General features: G+C 39.4%; 1 protein-coding gene across 1 annotated transcript in view; it reads right to left on the bottom strand.

Annotated features, from left to right (window-relative positions):
• Positions 1 to 12588, bottom strand: part of LOC311270927 (protocadherin-15-like) — a 256820-nt gene extending 244232 nt beyond the window's left edge. Inside the window, exon 1 of the mRNA XM_084376191.1 lies at positions 12117 to 12588. The gene's annotated coding sequence lies outside the window, so the exon portion shown is untranslated. The remainder of the gene's footprint in view (positions 1 to 12116) is intronic.
• Between the last annotated feature and the right edge of the window lie 3027 nt (positions 12589 to 15615).

Genomic DNA, 15615 nt, shown 5'->3' with positions numbered 1-15615 from the left:
TGATTGCGTTTCTGTGTGTTAGAGCAAGACGAACCGTCAGAGTTGGCTTACATCCTAGCTTTTGCCACAGGTGCAAGTGTGACATCTCAAGTTAGTTTTACCCCTCAGCCATCAGTTGAGTTTGTGCATGATCATTCCTTCAGCCCAAAATGTTGTTTGCCTATGGTGAACACCTGCATCAACTGCCTTACACTGCCACGGCTTGACACATACTGTATGATGATTTCAGGGAGAGCATGGACTTTGCAGCAGGGAACACACAGAGTTTTGGTACTGACTAACTGCGATACTTTAAATAAAAAATTTTTGTACGAACTGTGTTGAAGATGTTTCAGTAAGGCAAGTTTATAATGCACTGCGACTGAGCAAGTTTCTGATTTTGTCTAGCAAGGTGCACAATAGGGTTACACATTGATGTTTCAGTGTTCTGATAGAAACACATAATGTTTTTCAGTGATAAGTAAGACCTAGTTTGGGTACTGTACAGCCAGGCTGATTTAAAGGTGAAAGGCCCCGTGGTGCAAAAGAGCTCCCAATGTTAGAATCACATGTTACTGTTAAATTATTTACAATAAATTATTAAATTATTTACAGTTACAAAATAACCCAGAGTCTGCTTGCACTTCAAAGGTGCTATTTGAAAGAAAAATTGATTTTTGAGTCTCACTTGCACTTTGGGATGGGGGCCAACCTGTCCTACAATCCCAGATTCAGTTTTTGACGAGTTGGGGAATCCAGAGCATCGTTAATTGACGAGCTGGGATTGAGACTCAAAAATCAACTTTTTTTTTTTTTTTACAGATGGCACCTTTAACAGTGGCTGCTTAGCTTTGTTCTACTGTTCACTAAAAAAATTCACCAGGCTTGAAAATAATTGTACGCCATTGTTGCCATCATCACTCAGTGGGTCTAAGGTTTCTTGAATTCTGTCCCTGACTGTTTAATTTACATTAAAGTCATTTACTTTTTTTTAGTCTCTAACTGGAGAGGGGTGTCTTCATTGATTCCTGCACTCATTTCCTGCAAAAATGCCAAGTTATCAGTTCCAGCACTGTTTAGAACCACTCTCTGCCACAGTTGCAGAGCGGTTTGTCCCCCCTGTGAAGAAAATCCATGGTACTTCCACTGATTTTGAAATTCAGCAGTTGCATCTCTTGATAGACAATGTGCTTACTACTCCAGCAAATCTACAGAATAGATGTCAGCGGGACTATTCCTTTTGAAAGATGTTCTAATAATACGTTTCACATCAAGCTCTGATAATTAGACATATAGAGTAATAGAAATATTTCAGAAAAGAGACATGCTGCTGTTGATTTATTTATTTATTTTTTGGCCAGACTAAATTGACTACAATAATTCACAGGCAGTTTACTTAAAAATCAATACTTGTAAACCTGAAATGTCAGTGGCTTAATACCACAAGGTGTGAAGTAAGAATATGATTTACTGCATTTTAGGTGAACTGAACCATTAAAGGTACACTGAAATCATTTGATTATGATGGAGATAACGTCAATACAGTACTTTTGTAGACATGCTGTTATTCTTCCCTGAGGCTTCATTCATTTTTGGAATTTTTCTTTTGTCAAGTACTTTGTGTTTGTTCATGACACACAGAGAGGAAGTTTTGGCTTCATAAGTACTGTAAATGATAAAGATAATCTGTGGAAAGTTTAATCTTTATTTTTCTTGAATTTTAGAATGCTGGGTGTCATTTAAGATTGTTAGATTAAACTCTTTTGTTGCCGTTCATGTGCCTCAATTAAAAAATAAATAAAAAAAAGACCAAAAAAATACTAAATGTCTTTTTATTGTGAAATTACCATACAGAAATATAACAGACATAGTATGTCATGTTCTTTATATAAATTGTTCAGGGTAAACAATGTTATTACTATGATCTTCATATGTCTAACACCAGCTTCAAAAAACAAAAATTCTTTGTCTGACACTCAAGTCAATGGAAATATATCAAAATAATGGACAGATTTCAATGAAATCTGTGGCTCACAGACTCATGGGTGTTTTTGTTCAACATATGATTCCATCTTTATATTGAAAGCGTTCCTGTGTTTTAGCATGCAATCAGAACAAAGGGATTTTGCAAAACTAAATGAGAAAAAAATTTAATAATTAATTAATTGAAAACATCTTTCCTTTGGTGAAGGCTTGTGCAAGGGCAAAAAAAGGTGAAACCATACATAACTATATTACCAGTGTGTGTATTCAAGAACAAAAGTATTACCGAATTGTGATATTAAAAAATACTTACCATAATTGATTAGGGTATTGAACATTGTAAATTCTTCATTGATTTGCACCGGGGGGCCAGTCCAGGTGGGTCCAGATGTTGCAGGCAGCGTCTCACTCTCCAATGTTGTATTCTGATGTTGTGTGATCAAAGGCCTCCCAACACATATCTTTCTGACAAAACTTTAAAGTTGGCTTTAAAAATGCTGCAGCTTGATTTTAATTGTGCCGTAACTCCCACTAAGTTATCAGTGGACTGGACAGGTACAGGTTTCGTTTTTAAGGCGGATTAAGGAGGATTTAAACTGTCTTCCTGTTTAATCAAGCTAACTTCCTTTTAAATCATACTCTCTTACACACAGTACATTTCCCTCTCACATACACTAGTACACTCTCTCACGTACACTAATACACTCCCTCACATACATTAGTACACTCTCTCAAGTATACAAGTATACTTTCAGACACGCTATAAATTACCTCTAACAAATAGTACCACTCGCTCTCAAACACACAACTATTTTATCTTGCATACAGTACTGTGGAGAGTACAATGGTATGATGGTGTGTGTGAGTGAAAATGATAGGGTTTCTAACACAGTGTAGCTGAGTATGCGAGTAGTTATGATTTATCGCCCAAACATACATACATGTAAGAGGGTATAGTAGTCTGTGACAGAGGATATAGTTGTGTCTGTATGAAACAAAATGAAAATGAGAGTGTGTGTAGTCTATAAGATAATTATAGCTCACTAATTTCTGAACATGACTAACTCTGATTAGCTGTCAATCAATCAGTTAGAGCTGACAAATGACTGACTTTTCACAGTTTGTACATGTCTAACTTCCTGTTCATTTAAATTAGGTGGCTGAGTCTATGAGGAGAGGTTGGTAAAGCCAGCTCAAGGCCAAAGATGACTCCTCAGCTACTTCTGACACAACATGGAGCTTTAAGGCTCATGTCATGTGTGAGAGAAATATCCCACAGCCTTAGGTTATCTATGACTTAAAGCATAATTAGTGAGATGTCACCCTGGAATCACATATCCTGCTCCCACAACCTGTGATTGCCTCAGAGAGCTCCATGGTATTGTGTGCATCTCACTATTTTTAGGCATAAAATAGATATTCAAGAGGAGCTGTGTGTGTGTGTGTGTGTGTGTGTGTGTGCGTGTGTGCGTGTGTGTTCAAGAGAAGGAGTGAGGGAGCATGAGAATTTGGATTTGTTTTATTGGTGAGGTAGGGGGTGGATCTTAAATGCTTCAAAATTCATCCTACTGAGACTAAAATCCTTCACAGGCTCTAGATGGCTGCCTTAGGTCTTGATGTATTTTTTATTTATTTGGCTGATAATAAAAAAACACTGTAACCTATATGTTTGGAGTTGTTTGAAATATTGAAAGTAAAAACTGATAGATTTCAGCTCGAGCATCATTATACTGAAGGTGCTTCTGGTACCGCTGGCATCTGAAGCTTGCGCTTTCATTGAGTGCATCCTTGAGTTTATTAGAATCCGATCTGACTGACCAGTCCAAAACAACAGTAGAGGCTGTAGTAGTGCAGTGGTGTCTGCCACAGTGTCTTATTCATACTGCAGCTGGAGGTGCCTAGGTAAGATTGTTTAAACTTCTCCATATGATTGCTTTAGTTAAAAGCTGCTCTAATTTTCATTTATTCAATTGATTAGATGGTTAAATGAGCTTGCAGTTCCTGTCAGCTCTGCAGAGCTGTATAGTGTCTTTCAGCCTTTTGGTTTTATGGCCCACAATATCTTTTGAAACTCTCATCAGCATCGTTGTCAGCAGCAGGCAGCTGTTTTCAACTAAAAATCTCTACAAACCCAACCGTAAGCCACCTGCCCAGGACCAAACAGCACAAAGACAAAGTTTGCAACCTGCTGGTGAACATAGTGGAGCGTTTAGCAGCTAAAGAGCAGCTAGATGGTGGAGAATAAAACAGAGCTGACAGGAATAAAAATTGTGAGTTGCGATTGTCGTCAGGTTACCAGACACAGGACTCCAAATGAATTCAACAAAAATTGAGCTGAGCTGCTGGTTATAGCATGTGTATCTAACATGCAATCAGCCTCCTTAGACCAGGGTTGCTTGGTTTGAATAGTTATGGCCTACAGAATAATTGATAGATTCTTTGTAGGTTCTTGCTGGAAGACCCGATGACACTGACTGATACATCATACTGACGCAGAAGAGCATTTGGTGCACTACAATTAATAAATAAAATAAATCAATAAATCAGCTCAATACAGTATCTCCCCATCAGTTTAATAGAAAAGAGTGTCTATATTTTGGATTTTATCAAATATTTTTAAGATATCAATTGAAATTATGTGCCTTTTAAAGTTACATTTCAAACATGACAAAATGTGTTTTGCCATAGTTTTGAACCATCCTAAAAAGATGTAAATTTTCAAATTTCAGAATCTTTCTCCAACATAAAACATCCACAGATACAGACTGTTGGATTTTGTTCAGTGTTGATGTTTTGAAAATAGTCAAATTGTTTGTGTAATATAATTCACAATATTCTCATAATTCCATAATCAAAGTACATATAGATGCAAGCTCACAGTCCCTACAATCTACTTGGTAAAGATAGAGAACATATGCCATGACCTGCCGCACCAGCCAGATAAATACTCTTGCTGAAGTGTGAAATTAAAAACATGGCCACAATGTTATCTGTCCACACTTACAAATGGTGCAGCCAATGTTTAGTCAGGCTATTATCATAGTATGGTAATTCACTTCCTTCTTCGCTATTTGCTTTTTGTACAGCAGTATTTATTTGGAGCTGGGGCAAATATTAATGTAGTTATGCTAATAGTATTTCAATCAGCAAACATATGGACACTGGCAAAACTCTCTCAGAAATTATAGATGAAAATAATCTGCATATCTCCAGTTTCCCCTCAGAACTGGAGCTATCAGTGGTTCCTTCAGCAAAAAATGATAGAAAAAGACAAATTCCTCCATGCTACCAATGGGAGATTATGTTTGACGCTAAATTACTCATGCACCAGTGTGATCCTGCTCATTAGATGGACTTAATAGGAGGGGCAAGTCAGCAACAAACAGCTTTCAGCCTCTAATTATTGATTCAAAGGAGGATAGTCAAAAAAATCAACAGCATGATAACTGCCCCATTTTTAGCTTTTGCAGCTGGTGTAATTGGCAAGTTGGCTGTGTAGTTTGACACCGTTATCAAAATGGGCAATTCAATTCAGAGAAAACTATTATGCAGCCTCTTTGTTAGTCACAGCCACATTTGATGAGCGTTTTATATGGAGGAAAGGTTGTACATGGCATAGACACACACAGCTTACAGTTGTGTACACCGGGGCGCTAATCACTGTAATCCACTGTTGACCACTGGCCTTCACAAAGACATAGGTAATCATTCTTGAAAGAAGGGCCTTAATTTCAACATTCACATGAGAAAGACTAGTGAGTCCAATCAAATCCCACCATTGCCAAGCATACTAACACCTTCTTTTTAAAGACACTGCTGTGTGGTCCACAGTTGTTACTGTAGTCTACATTCAGAGACTTAAAAAGGGTGAGAAAGTACTGGAGCTCTGGAACAAATTGCCCTTCAGGATTCTGTTAGGTTCTCCTGTGGATTATCTGATTGTGCTCCCTACTACAATAAGGTCTGTCTGTTAAAAAATGGGATCCAACATATTTGTAAGCAAATTATATCAGAAACCTGCTATACCAAGTGCAAACAGTTCTTATCTGAGAGCAGCGTGAGAATCGACAGAACTCGTCACTGTGTTTGAGAGTGACAAGAAAAGAGAGATAAAGCAGAGGGAACGCACAGAACAGAGCTGCAGTGCGTCACCATGCATGTTTTTCCATATTCATATCAAGTTCCCTTTCCATTAATTTTGAGACTATTGGTGTTGCCACACTGAGATAACTTATATGAAATCATCTTCTCCCTTCATGCTTCAGTGGGGGCCGGGACACAGATTTGTGCTACAGCTGCTGGCCATGACGGTTAGTCGAGCACTACTAAGACCTAATGCAGCTACAAGCTTTGGGCTGTAAATTTACAACACCTCAAGACCTGGCTGATGAAATGTTGCAGGTCACAGCACCCTATAGGTCCTTCCAAAATGGAAAAAAAACTGTCTTCTAAACCTGAATCTTTACTTGCTCGTTAGACTTTTTGTTATCTTAGTTATTCTAAGTGCTATAGCTTAGGCAAAGGACTTGTTTCAGTTTCTTGAAGATGTTTCACCTTTCATCCAAGAGGCTTCTTCAGTTCTAACTAACTGGAGGGGAATTGCGGGCTTTTAAATTCTGTGTGAGAGTGTCCTCACAGAGTCGATAAGACACGTGTGAGCTTTCAGAGTCGTTAGGGCCACTTATGGGTCGTTGACCCAACCAGCCTTCATGTGGGTTTGCTTGGGCTAGGTGAGCCCAGGTGTGAATGGTTGTTAAGCTGTCTGGGGAGGGAACTCAGTACTGCATTGTAGGTGGGGGATAAGTAATATCGAAGGCCACCTCCTCTGTTCAAAGACGGATGTTCCAGTTTGACAGATGGATTCTTTTATACTCTTTCAAACCATCTGTCTTCTCTGGCCAAGATGTTTACACTGTTGTCATCGAAGAAATTATGTTTCTCCTTCAGATGTAAGTGGACAGCAGAGTCTTGACCTGAGGAGTTGGCCCTCCTGTGTTGCGCCATTCGTTTATGGAGAGGTTGTTTTATCTGCCCATTGTACAAGTCTGTGCAGTCCTGGCTGCATTGAACAGCAGAAACAACATTCCTCTGTTTATGCCTCATTTCAAAGACATCATCTGCTTGAATTGCCCCCCGGGGACAAATAAAGTTTTTTGAATTGAATTGAATCATTTCTTGAGGACAACAATGTAAACATCTTGGCCAGAGAAGACAGATGGTTTGAAAGAGGAGTAAAATAATCCATCTATGTCAAACTGGAATGACCATCTTTGAACAGAGGAGGTGGCCTACAACATTACTTATCACCCACCTACAATGCAGTACTGAGTTCCCTCCCCAGACAGCTTAACAACCATTCACACCTGGGCTCACCTAGCCTTAGCAAACCCACATGAAGGCAGGTTAAGTCAATGACCCGCAAGTGGCCCTAACGACTCTGAAACTCAGAGCTCGCACGTGTCCTTAATGACTCTGTATGGACACTCCCACACAGAGTTTAAAAGCCTGCAACTCCCCTCCAGCTAGTTAGAACTAAAGAAGCTTCTTGGATGAGAGGTGAAACATATTCAAGAAACTGAAAAGTCCAGCTTCATATTCCTATGATACAGCACTTAGAACTACCATGACCTGGATGACTGAGAACCTTCATAGTTAGTTATATTTTTAGTTTTCTTAATCTATACTGTAGAGACTGACTGAAAGACAAAACTCTAATTCGTCTCCATCGAGTCTCATGAGCCAAACATGTATGTCAATATATTACATAGTTTAGCTATAATATGATGTTGTTTGCTGGATGCAAAACTGTTTTGTCTTTTAAAATGGCTGTCGAGACATTGGAAGCTTAACATCAAAATGAAACTAGTAGCTGGTTCATGTTTCAGTGTCAAGTGCACAATGACACCTCTAACAAGTTGCAATTAACAGGTGTGTTGCTTCAGCAAAACTTCTTTAAAACTTGAAATTGAAGGTTAGTCGAGGTTATACTGTAATTGGATCATGGAATATCAGCTGGATGTAGTATTGACTGACAAATTATGGTTTAAATCCATTTAATCTTTCCACTGAGTAGCCTAAAAATGGCCCAAAGAAAAACTGGTTTCCAAAATGTTTAGAGCCTGATTGCACCATTTGGTTCAATAATGATTAAAGGGTCACTTCTGCTTTTCTGGACTGGTAAACAAACTCAAAGTCGTATTTATGAGAAAAATGGTTGCAGTGCAGCAGCACTGGACAGTATGAAAAAACGGTTGTTTTTTGAGTGCCAAAGCATGTAAACCTATTCCAGTAGTAACCCAAAATAAAATTATCAACCTGAAAATGAGCATATGTCTCCTTTAAATATTCTTCTTTTGGGACCCAAACTAATTCAAATGTAAGTTATACATTTGCTGTCTGAATTCTACTTTTTAATCTATGTTGAAACAGCCATTATTCAAGAAAAGAAAAACATCAATATAACAGGTGATTTAGGGGGTGGGATCTGATTTCGTAGTTATGGCGGTGTTTAATGTCCTTATTTCTGCTGCCGAACTTAACACATAACCTCATTGACTAGCTGATCTGCGCTTAGTAAACATATCACTAGAGTAGAGTAATGTAGTCAACCAAATGGGTATGCTGATTGAATGAATTACTTCCCATAGCTTTTCCTTGGGCCACATATTGTAAACGATGAAATGTGAGTCATAGCTAGCGGGGGTGGCAGATGACGACCTTGTGCCAAAAAGAACCATCCTTAACGCCATATTGTGTTTAAATGCTGTAGTCTACAGGGCATTTCAAAGTTGAGAAAAAAATATCACAATTCATGGACTGCGACTGCGATTAAAGAGATTGTGATATTTTCTTTTGGCCAGATTGAACACCATTAAGGTGATTCCAGATTTCTGAAGTGGTGTTTACCCAACCCAATCGCCACAATAAATGTTAGCCAAGTACGTTTCTGGAAAACCACAGATAAGTTAAAACTGGACGTTTCTTCATGTTGCAACTTTACATTTGTTTAGGTTGAATTTTCTATTTCTCTCTTGTCAAAACTCTGTGCTTATGCTCTGCTTTGGTTTACACACAAAAACTAATTGGTTAGAGTTCGGAAAACATCATGGTTTGGCTTAAAATACTGGTTTTGGTTGCCACTTTCATGGATGGGGATGGTCCGACTTCCCAGGAAAAATAGGGCAATTTTGGTTCCCACAAAAATGAATGGAAATTATGTCTGCTGGTCTCCTTTTGCAGACACCCCCTTTTCTTGTCACACAAAAAGCTGGAAATATCCCCAGGTGTTCTTAAAAATATCCACTGATGTGACTGGTTGGCTGTTTGGCTATTGATCAGAAAAGAATATAAAGTAGTTCTGACCCCACTGCAATGCAATCCATTCTAATATAAATAAATTCATATGAACTGATTTCCTCTTCATTTGACCTTAATGGCGTAAATAAACAGTGACTTCTTTTGCAGCAAGTGGCAGCAAATTTGGAAACTGCAATACCTTAAATGTGCAAAAAAAGAATAATCAGTCAGAGTGCAATCCTACTACTTATCCTGCTACTTTTGCACTTCAGTGTCAACTTCTCAGTCTTCAAAAGTTCGCCTTATTTGTTTGACTCCTCAGATGAATACCTCTGTTACTCCCTCTGTGTTGCTCTTTTCAGCTTATCTCCTTTTCCCTTTCCAAAAAAATGAAAATAAAAATACAGCTTTGATCACTTCTACCTGACACAGAGCACAGGCAGCCATTAGTGCTTGCTCCTTTTCTGTGCGTGACTCCTCTCTGTTACTTCTTTATTTCCCACAGCAATGGAGGATCTGTCTCTCTCACCGGCCCTGGACAGAATACTGCAGAGCATTGCAATTTCACGCCCTCACGACAGATAAATCTTTCTGCTTGGCTGGCCATGAATCTTCCAGGGCTGAGTGGCCACACAGTGTGGCTGTTGCACCTGACGTTGGAGAGGCTGCACCCTTTGAAATTTGGGATGCACCTGTGTTGCTTGGAAATCCCTTTTTATTTCAATGCCATCTTGGGAAAGAATTAGAGAAAATAGAAGGACCATGGAGGAAGGAGTCAGGTGTTAAATATACATCTAATTATAGGTAAATTAAAAGAGGCTGAATTTAATTAGCAGAAGAAACTAAACTGACCACATTCATTTGGCCTTGTGGTAAGGTGCATGTCAGGAAACACAAACTAAACTATCAAAACATATCATACTACACATACTACTACTAATACATACTATCTTTTGGATTTAATTAATCTCCACAAACTCTCACTCAATATGCACACACAGACTCTGTGATGACATACCGTTAACCTTCAATAAATGAACCTTTAGTTTCTTTCCAAACTGGCTTTCAACCCTTTTCCATACCCCTCAATCATCAGATGCTATCCCACAGAGCGGGCCATGACAATGGGCTGCCTATGGAGCAGGACACAGGCGGAATATCAATGGATTCTGGCTGGCCTGAGCCACGCTACTCTTCATCTCTCATTTCCCAAATGTAAGCCTCTGGAAAGAACGTGCCCAACCCTAGACTGATGAAGACATCCTGTGGCAATGTGTTTTAAGTATTCCCTGCACACTTCTTGGACTCTACCCAAACCTGTGGCTGTTGGGAACGGTGGTGCACATGAAATAAAATAACATCGTGGAAGAGAGGAGAAAGAAGAGTATTTGAAATGCATGCAAATCCACTGTGAACAGAATGATTGGATCATGTGTTTTATCTTGATGCTCACTGTAAGCAGCACTATGGACATACTGCAATATCACTATGATTCATCTTACTGATTGAATCCCACTCAGTTGCAGCGACTTACAACCACACAAATGCAGTCAAATTAAAGGTGCACTATGTAGTTTCAGGGACGGAATTTTAATCAGAAGAGAAAGATCTGTTTTTGTTCTGCCTAAACAAACTAAATAAACAAACTCTTTGTTTTCATGACTGAATAAACAAACTGACCTTAAAGGACAACACAGTTTCTGTTTTAGTTTATATGTGGCGGACCCTGCCACCTTTCTAGCTACAAACAGTGTTCTGAGGACCTTATTTTCCTCTGAGAACAGCTTGTTTATTCGCTTATGGATAAAAATATATCTGAGTTTGTATTATTACCTCATTTATTATTGTAAATATTAGAATTCTGGGTTTAAATTTCTTCTCCAAAACTAAACAGCGCCCCTTTAAGACGTGTGACAAAAACATAAACTTGACTAAATGTGGTAGAGCAGTTTCCCTCAGAATGCAGAGGGAGGTTGTTTCTTCATTATTGACACTTACTACAATGGCTTCTGGCAATACTATGCTGTGCGATAAACTGAGCTTTCTGTGGTTTCAGCTCACTCAGATCACTCATCAACTCAAGTCTTTGACATTTTTTGGTGAACTACAAATGTTAATCTTTGATGCAGGGACAGTCTTTAGTGAGCACTCTGAAATGATCGTTTTCTTTACAGAGCAAACATGTTCTGCAATTTATGATCAATTTTGTTGATTTCCAAAGTAAGAGTCATATGAAGCAACTCCACGTTAAAGCTATCTCTTTTGACAGGATATGTGTCTCCTTCGGCTTCTGGCGTGGGGAGATCTAAAAATGATGGCACTGTCCTAGAGGATCCGAATCACATGTGTTCCTTAAATAGTGGCACTCCGAAGGGAAGCAGAAATCATTTTTGGTGCCCTGATCAGAGTAGGTCGAAGCATGTTATGGCAGCTTTGACCCACACGTGCTGCAACGCAGACTAAAACACGAATCCCTGAACTATTGATCGTCTCGGAATTGGTGCACATCCTGCAAATTACATTAGCCTCGATGCGTATGGAGCGTTGTTTCTCCAGAGCGCTTGGCTGACGTGTTGAGCGTGTAAAACACCGTGCACGGTCCCTGGATGAAGCCATGCAATGTGCAACATGAGGAATAACACTCCTCTCAAACCAAGTTAGCCAAATATGTAGTTTTCGATGATATTTATCAGAAGGACTGAGACGGCACCTGCGCGTAACAGGCTCCAATACGAGTGTAATTTGCATGTAACATCTGCTGTGTACTCACAGTGGATTAAGCTGTCTGACTCAACTTCACATAATGTAATTAAATTCCAACAGCCTTAAAATTATGTATATTAAAATGATTTCCTTACCTCACGGGCACACCCGCTGTATTCCAAGTGCACCAAAGGTCATTGCGCAAATATTCAAAGGACAAGATGTAGGAGTGATGAGAAGTAGGTTAGACTGCACAATACCTAATCCTGTTCTTAGTGTCCTTCGGACGTCGTCAACCCTCTAATCTTCAAAGCGAGAGGGGTCGGAGCCTCCCGGGCGCTCAGAGACTCCGTTTTTAATCTCAGCACTGCCAGTTTGCGCGTGTGGCTCACTTTCTCCTGCGCAGCCCCGGTCACACAAAGTTCTCCGTGTTTATTTCACTAATGCAGGCGACCCTGCACAAAAATGTGAGCGTCTCCGAGCCAAACAGCAGGAGAGGTGTGTTCGGTCCTCAGCGATGAAGCCTGTTTACCATTCCCGACAGGTGGCAAGTCCGACCAACCACCCGCTGAAAAGATTCACACATCATCTAGCGGGATGTGGAGACGACCGAAGCCATAAAGCGATCCTCCGGGCAGATTTAACCCATTAGTTGTGTTGTTTCCCCCCCACCACACACCATCTTTTCTTGCGCTCTGGCGCCACCCAAAGTTGTGCCTGAGCTGTAACCACAAGCAGGGGTTCCCAAATGTCTCCACGTCCAGCCCCGTCATAACCAGATTTAGGCCAATTTATAAGATTTGGATTTAGAGACACACTCTCAGAGATTATTTTTGTTGAGTTATATCATTTGGTGCGGGATTTGGCATCTGATTTCATTCTCATATTGTTATTCTGTTCAGAGCATCAAATGAATTAAATATCACTGAGATGGAACTAATCCAAATCCCTTTGGAGCCCCACTGAACGCCCTCAATATACAGCTGGCTAGTGTTGGGAACTCATGGCCCAAATGAAAAAAACAAAAACAACAACAAAAACAACATCAGGATGTGTGGTATGGCCAAGATTTAAGATTCAAGTCTTTATTGTCATTATGGAACCAGAGAGCGAAGCATTTACCTTCGCCACATGCAGAATATAAGATATAAAGAAAATGGAATAGAACAAGATAAACTTGTGATGGCATCAGGCTTTAATCATCACCAGACTGTCACACTCACGTGCTCACCTGTTCTCAATACCCTAATGAGCTCCGCTGCATATAGGCCTCTATTGTGATCTGCCTGCCTTTTTATCTCTGTTAACCCTGCTGATGAACCACATTTTCAGTTCTGTTTGGAGTCTCAGAGTTTAAAGCTGTAAAGCATTATTAAATTCAATGGATTTTTCATATTATCTATCACTATAACTGGTTTTGACAGCACTGTTTACATGGCAGTACACAAAATCCCAAATAAGTCTATTTTGATAGGTGTTATTTGATTTTTAAGTTGTAATGCTTAATAGTTTGTCCATTAAAGGTCTAATGGGTCTAATGTTGGACGTCTCTGGTCTTGACCACGAACATACTGAAAGTCAGTGTTTTTCAATCCTGGTTTTGGCCAGCATGCTTTTCTGGCTATTCTTACCCACAATCCTCTGTGCAGTGGAAGATACGTCACATATGTCACGGTGTATCACGCAAATACAAACAAAGTCGAGATAGCACAAACATTTCACAGCTCATTTGACACAAATGTGCTTGCATCCATCATTGCGGTCATTAAGTGTAGTTACGACATTCTTTGCACTCCAAAATTCTGTGCTAAGGCTGCAACAGATATAGGAGCAAGAGGGTCAAAGTTCAAGGAGCACTGTCATGACAAAGTAGTATGTCTTAATTGTATGCATACTTCATGCAACAACGTGTAATGGCAGCTGCAGTATGTACTAAAGGTAAAAAGAAAAATATGAGACTTGGAACGCACCCTCATTCTTCTTCTTCTTCTTCTTCTTCTTCTTCTTCTTCTTCTTCTTGTTAAATCCAGTACCCGCAACATTATATTGGTGGTTGTCAATTTGAAAAGGCAAATTAGACCTTTCCAGTTAGTCTGCTGGTCTCTTGCATATACATAAGCATATGTCTGCCTGCTGTTCCTTCTTAATGACAGGTTGTAGAAAATAGGGTGGTTGGATTCTATAAACACACAGAAAAATGTATATCTACCCAGGAATATTATGCCATTACACCGAATTCATGTTTAAGTAAGAAGGAAATGTGTTTTTAGTGTGCTGTGTTTGCAAGCGTTGACAATCTGCATAATATCTAACCATCAGGCGGGACTGGAAAGATCAGTCGTGATTGGTCTATTTGTTTCTGTCATTACTGTAAATCTCGCTAAGCAGAGTGAAAGCACCCGCAGTGTCAAGTGCATTAGATGTAAGTGCTGAATCTGCAGATGAGATTGTATAGTATCAAGTGCCAACATGTGAAGTCTGTCCCATTTTCATCCCCATGCTGATCTCATGTAAGCTCTGATCTGCAAATTACAAACTTCCAACCTGGTGAATGCAAATATACCAGCAGGTTTTTTCTCAACTCTCAGCTCTGTGTTTTACTGCGAAAGAGAAGATTAGACGTGAACCTAAATCTAAATCCAGTTTGAAATGAGACAGTCACAGCTGGGGTCAAAACTCATCTCTAAAGACTCAAGTACCAGAGGAAGACATCTTTAACGTTCCCTGTAATTTTAAGGTCATGTTCTTCCAGTTCAAAACTTCTAATTATGCTATTCTAATGTTATGCTGCACTCATTATGTTATGCAACACTGATCCAATTATTCTACATCCATAAGCACTGACCCTGTTGATAATTGTGTCATCTACACCAATAACATCACAAGTGTGGAGAGGGCAACGGTCAAATGGCCTCTCCACATTCGGTCAGAAATACCTTGTTATAAATATGTATGTAGTGAAAAGCGTGAAAAGCTTGGATTTATTTGAGGAGGCTTCTTAGAGATTTTATCCTTGTAATTTTCATTTTGTCAGCATCACCAGCCTGTGGCCACAATCTATATTTTTATTCCTTTTTTCAAAAGAATGGAATGTAAATATTTATTCATCACTGGTGTAAAATACCAGTTTCAGTTTGGTCCTGTAATGTCTTTGTAAATGCTCAGGGAGCTGCTTCCTCTAATGATGCTGCTGAATTCTTTCTGCTCGTTCTGCAATGCAATTAGCAGCCTAGATATTCCAATTTAGTCTGCCGCTGTGGAATGAAATATGACAGGTTACCATTTTGTCTGATTGGTTTCCATGGTTGCCGAGCACAAACAATCTCCTAAGTATTACCCTACTCTGGATATCGGGGACATTTATGATAGAGGTCGGCTAATAGTGCTGATATAATAAGGATAGATTGGAACACGAAAAATCCTATGGCAGATTAATTGGCTGATCGACAAGGATGAATTCACAGATTCCTTACGAGACTTGAGGAGCCGACTTCTATTTGTTCCTCATCACAGGGCTCTGAATAGGTTGGTTAATATGTTTGTAATGTTTTCTCCTCTGTGTATTGTGGACCATTTGTTATTACTCATATTTTAAAAAAAAAACAACACAAAGGCTAATGAAAAACAATTTCGATGAGTAAATGATCTCTGAAA

Source organism: Pagrus pagrus, assembly GCF_965226575.1.
Source record: "Pagrus pagrus genome assembly, chromosome: 15".
NCBI classification, from domain to species: Eukaryota; Metazoa; Chordata; class Actinopteri; order Spariformes; family Sparidae; genus Pagrus; species Pagrus pagrus.
The sequence above is the reverse complement of the archived record's forward strand: the minus strand, read 5'-3'. Positions and strand labels throughout refer to the sequence as shown.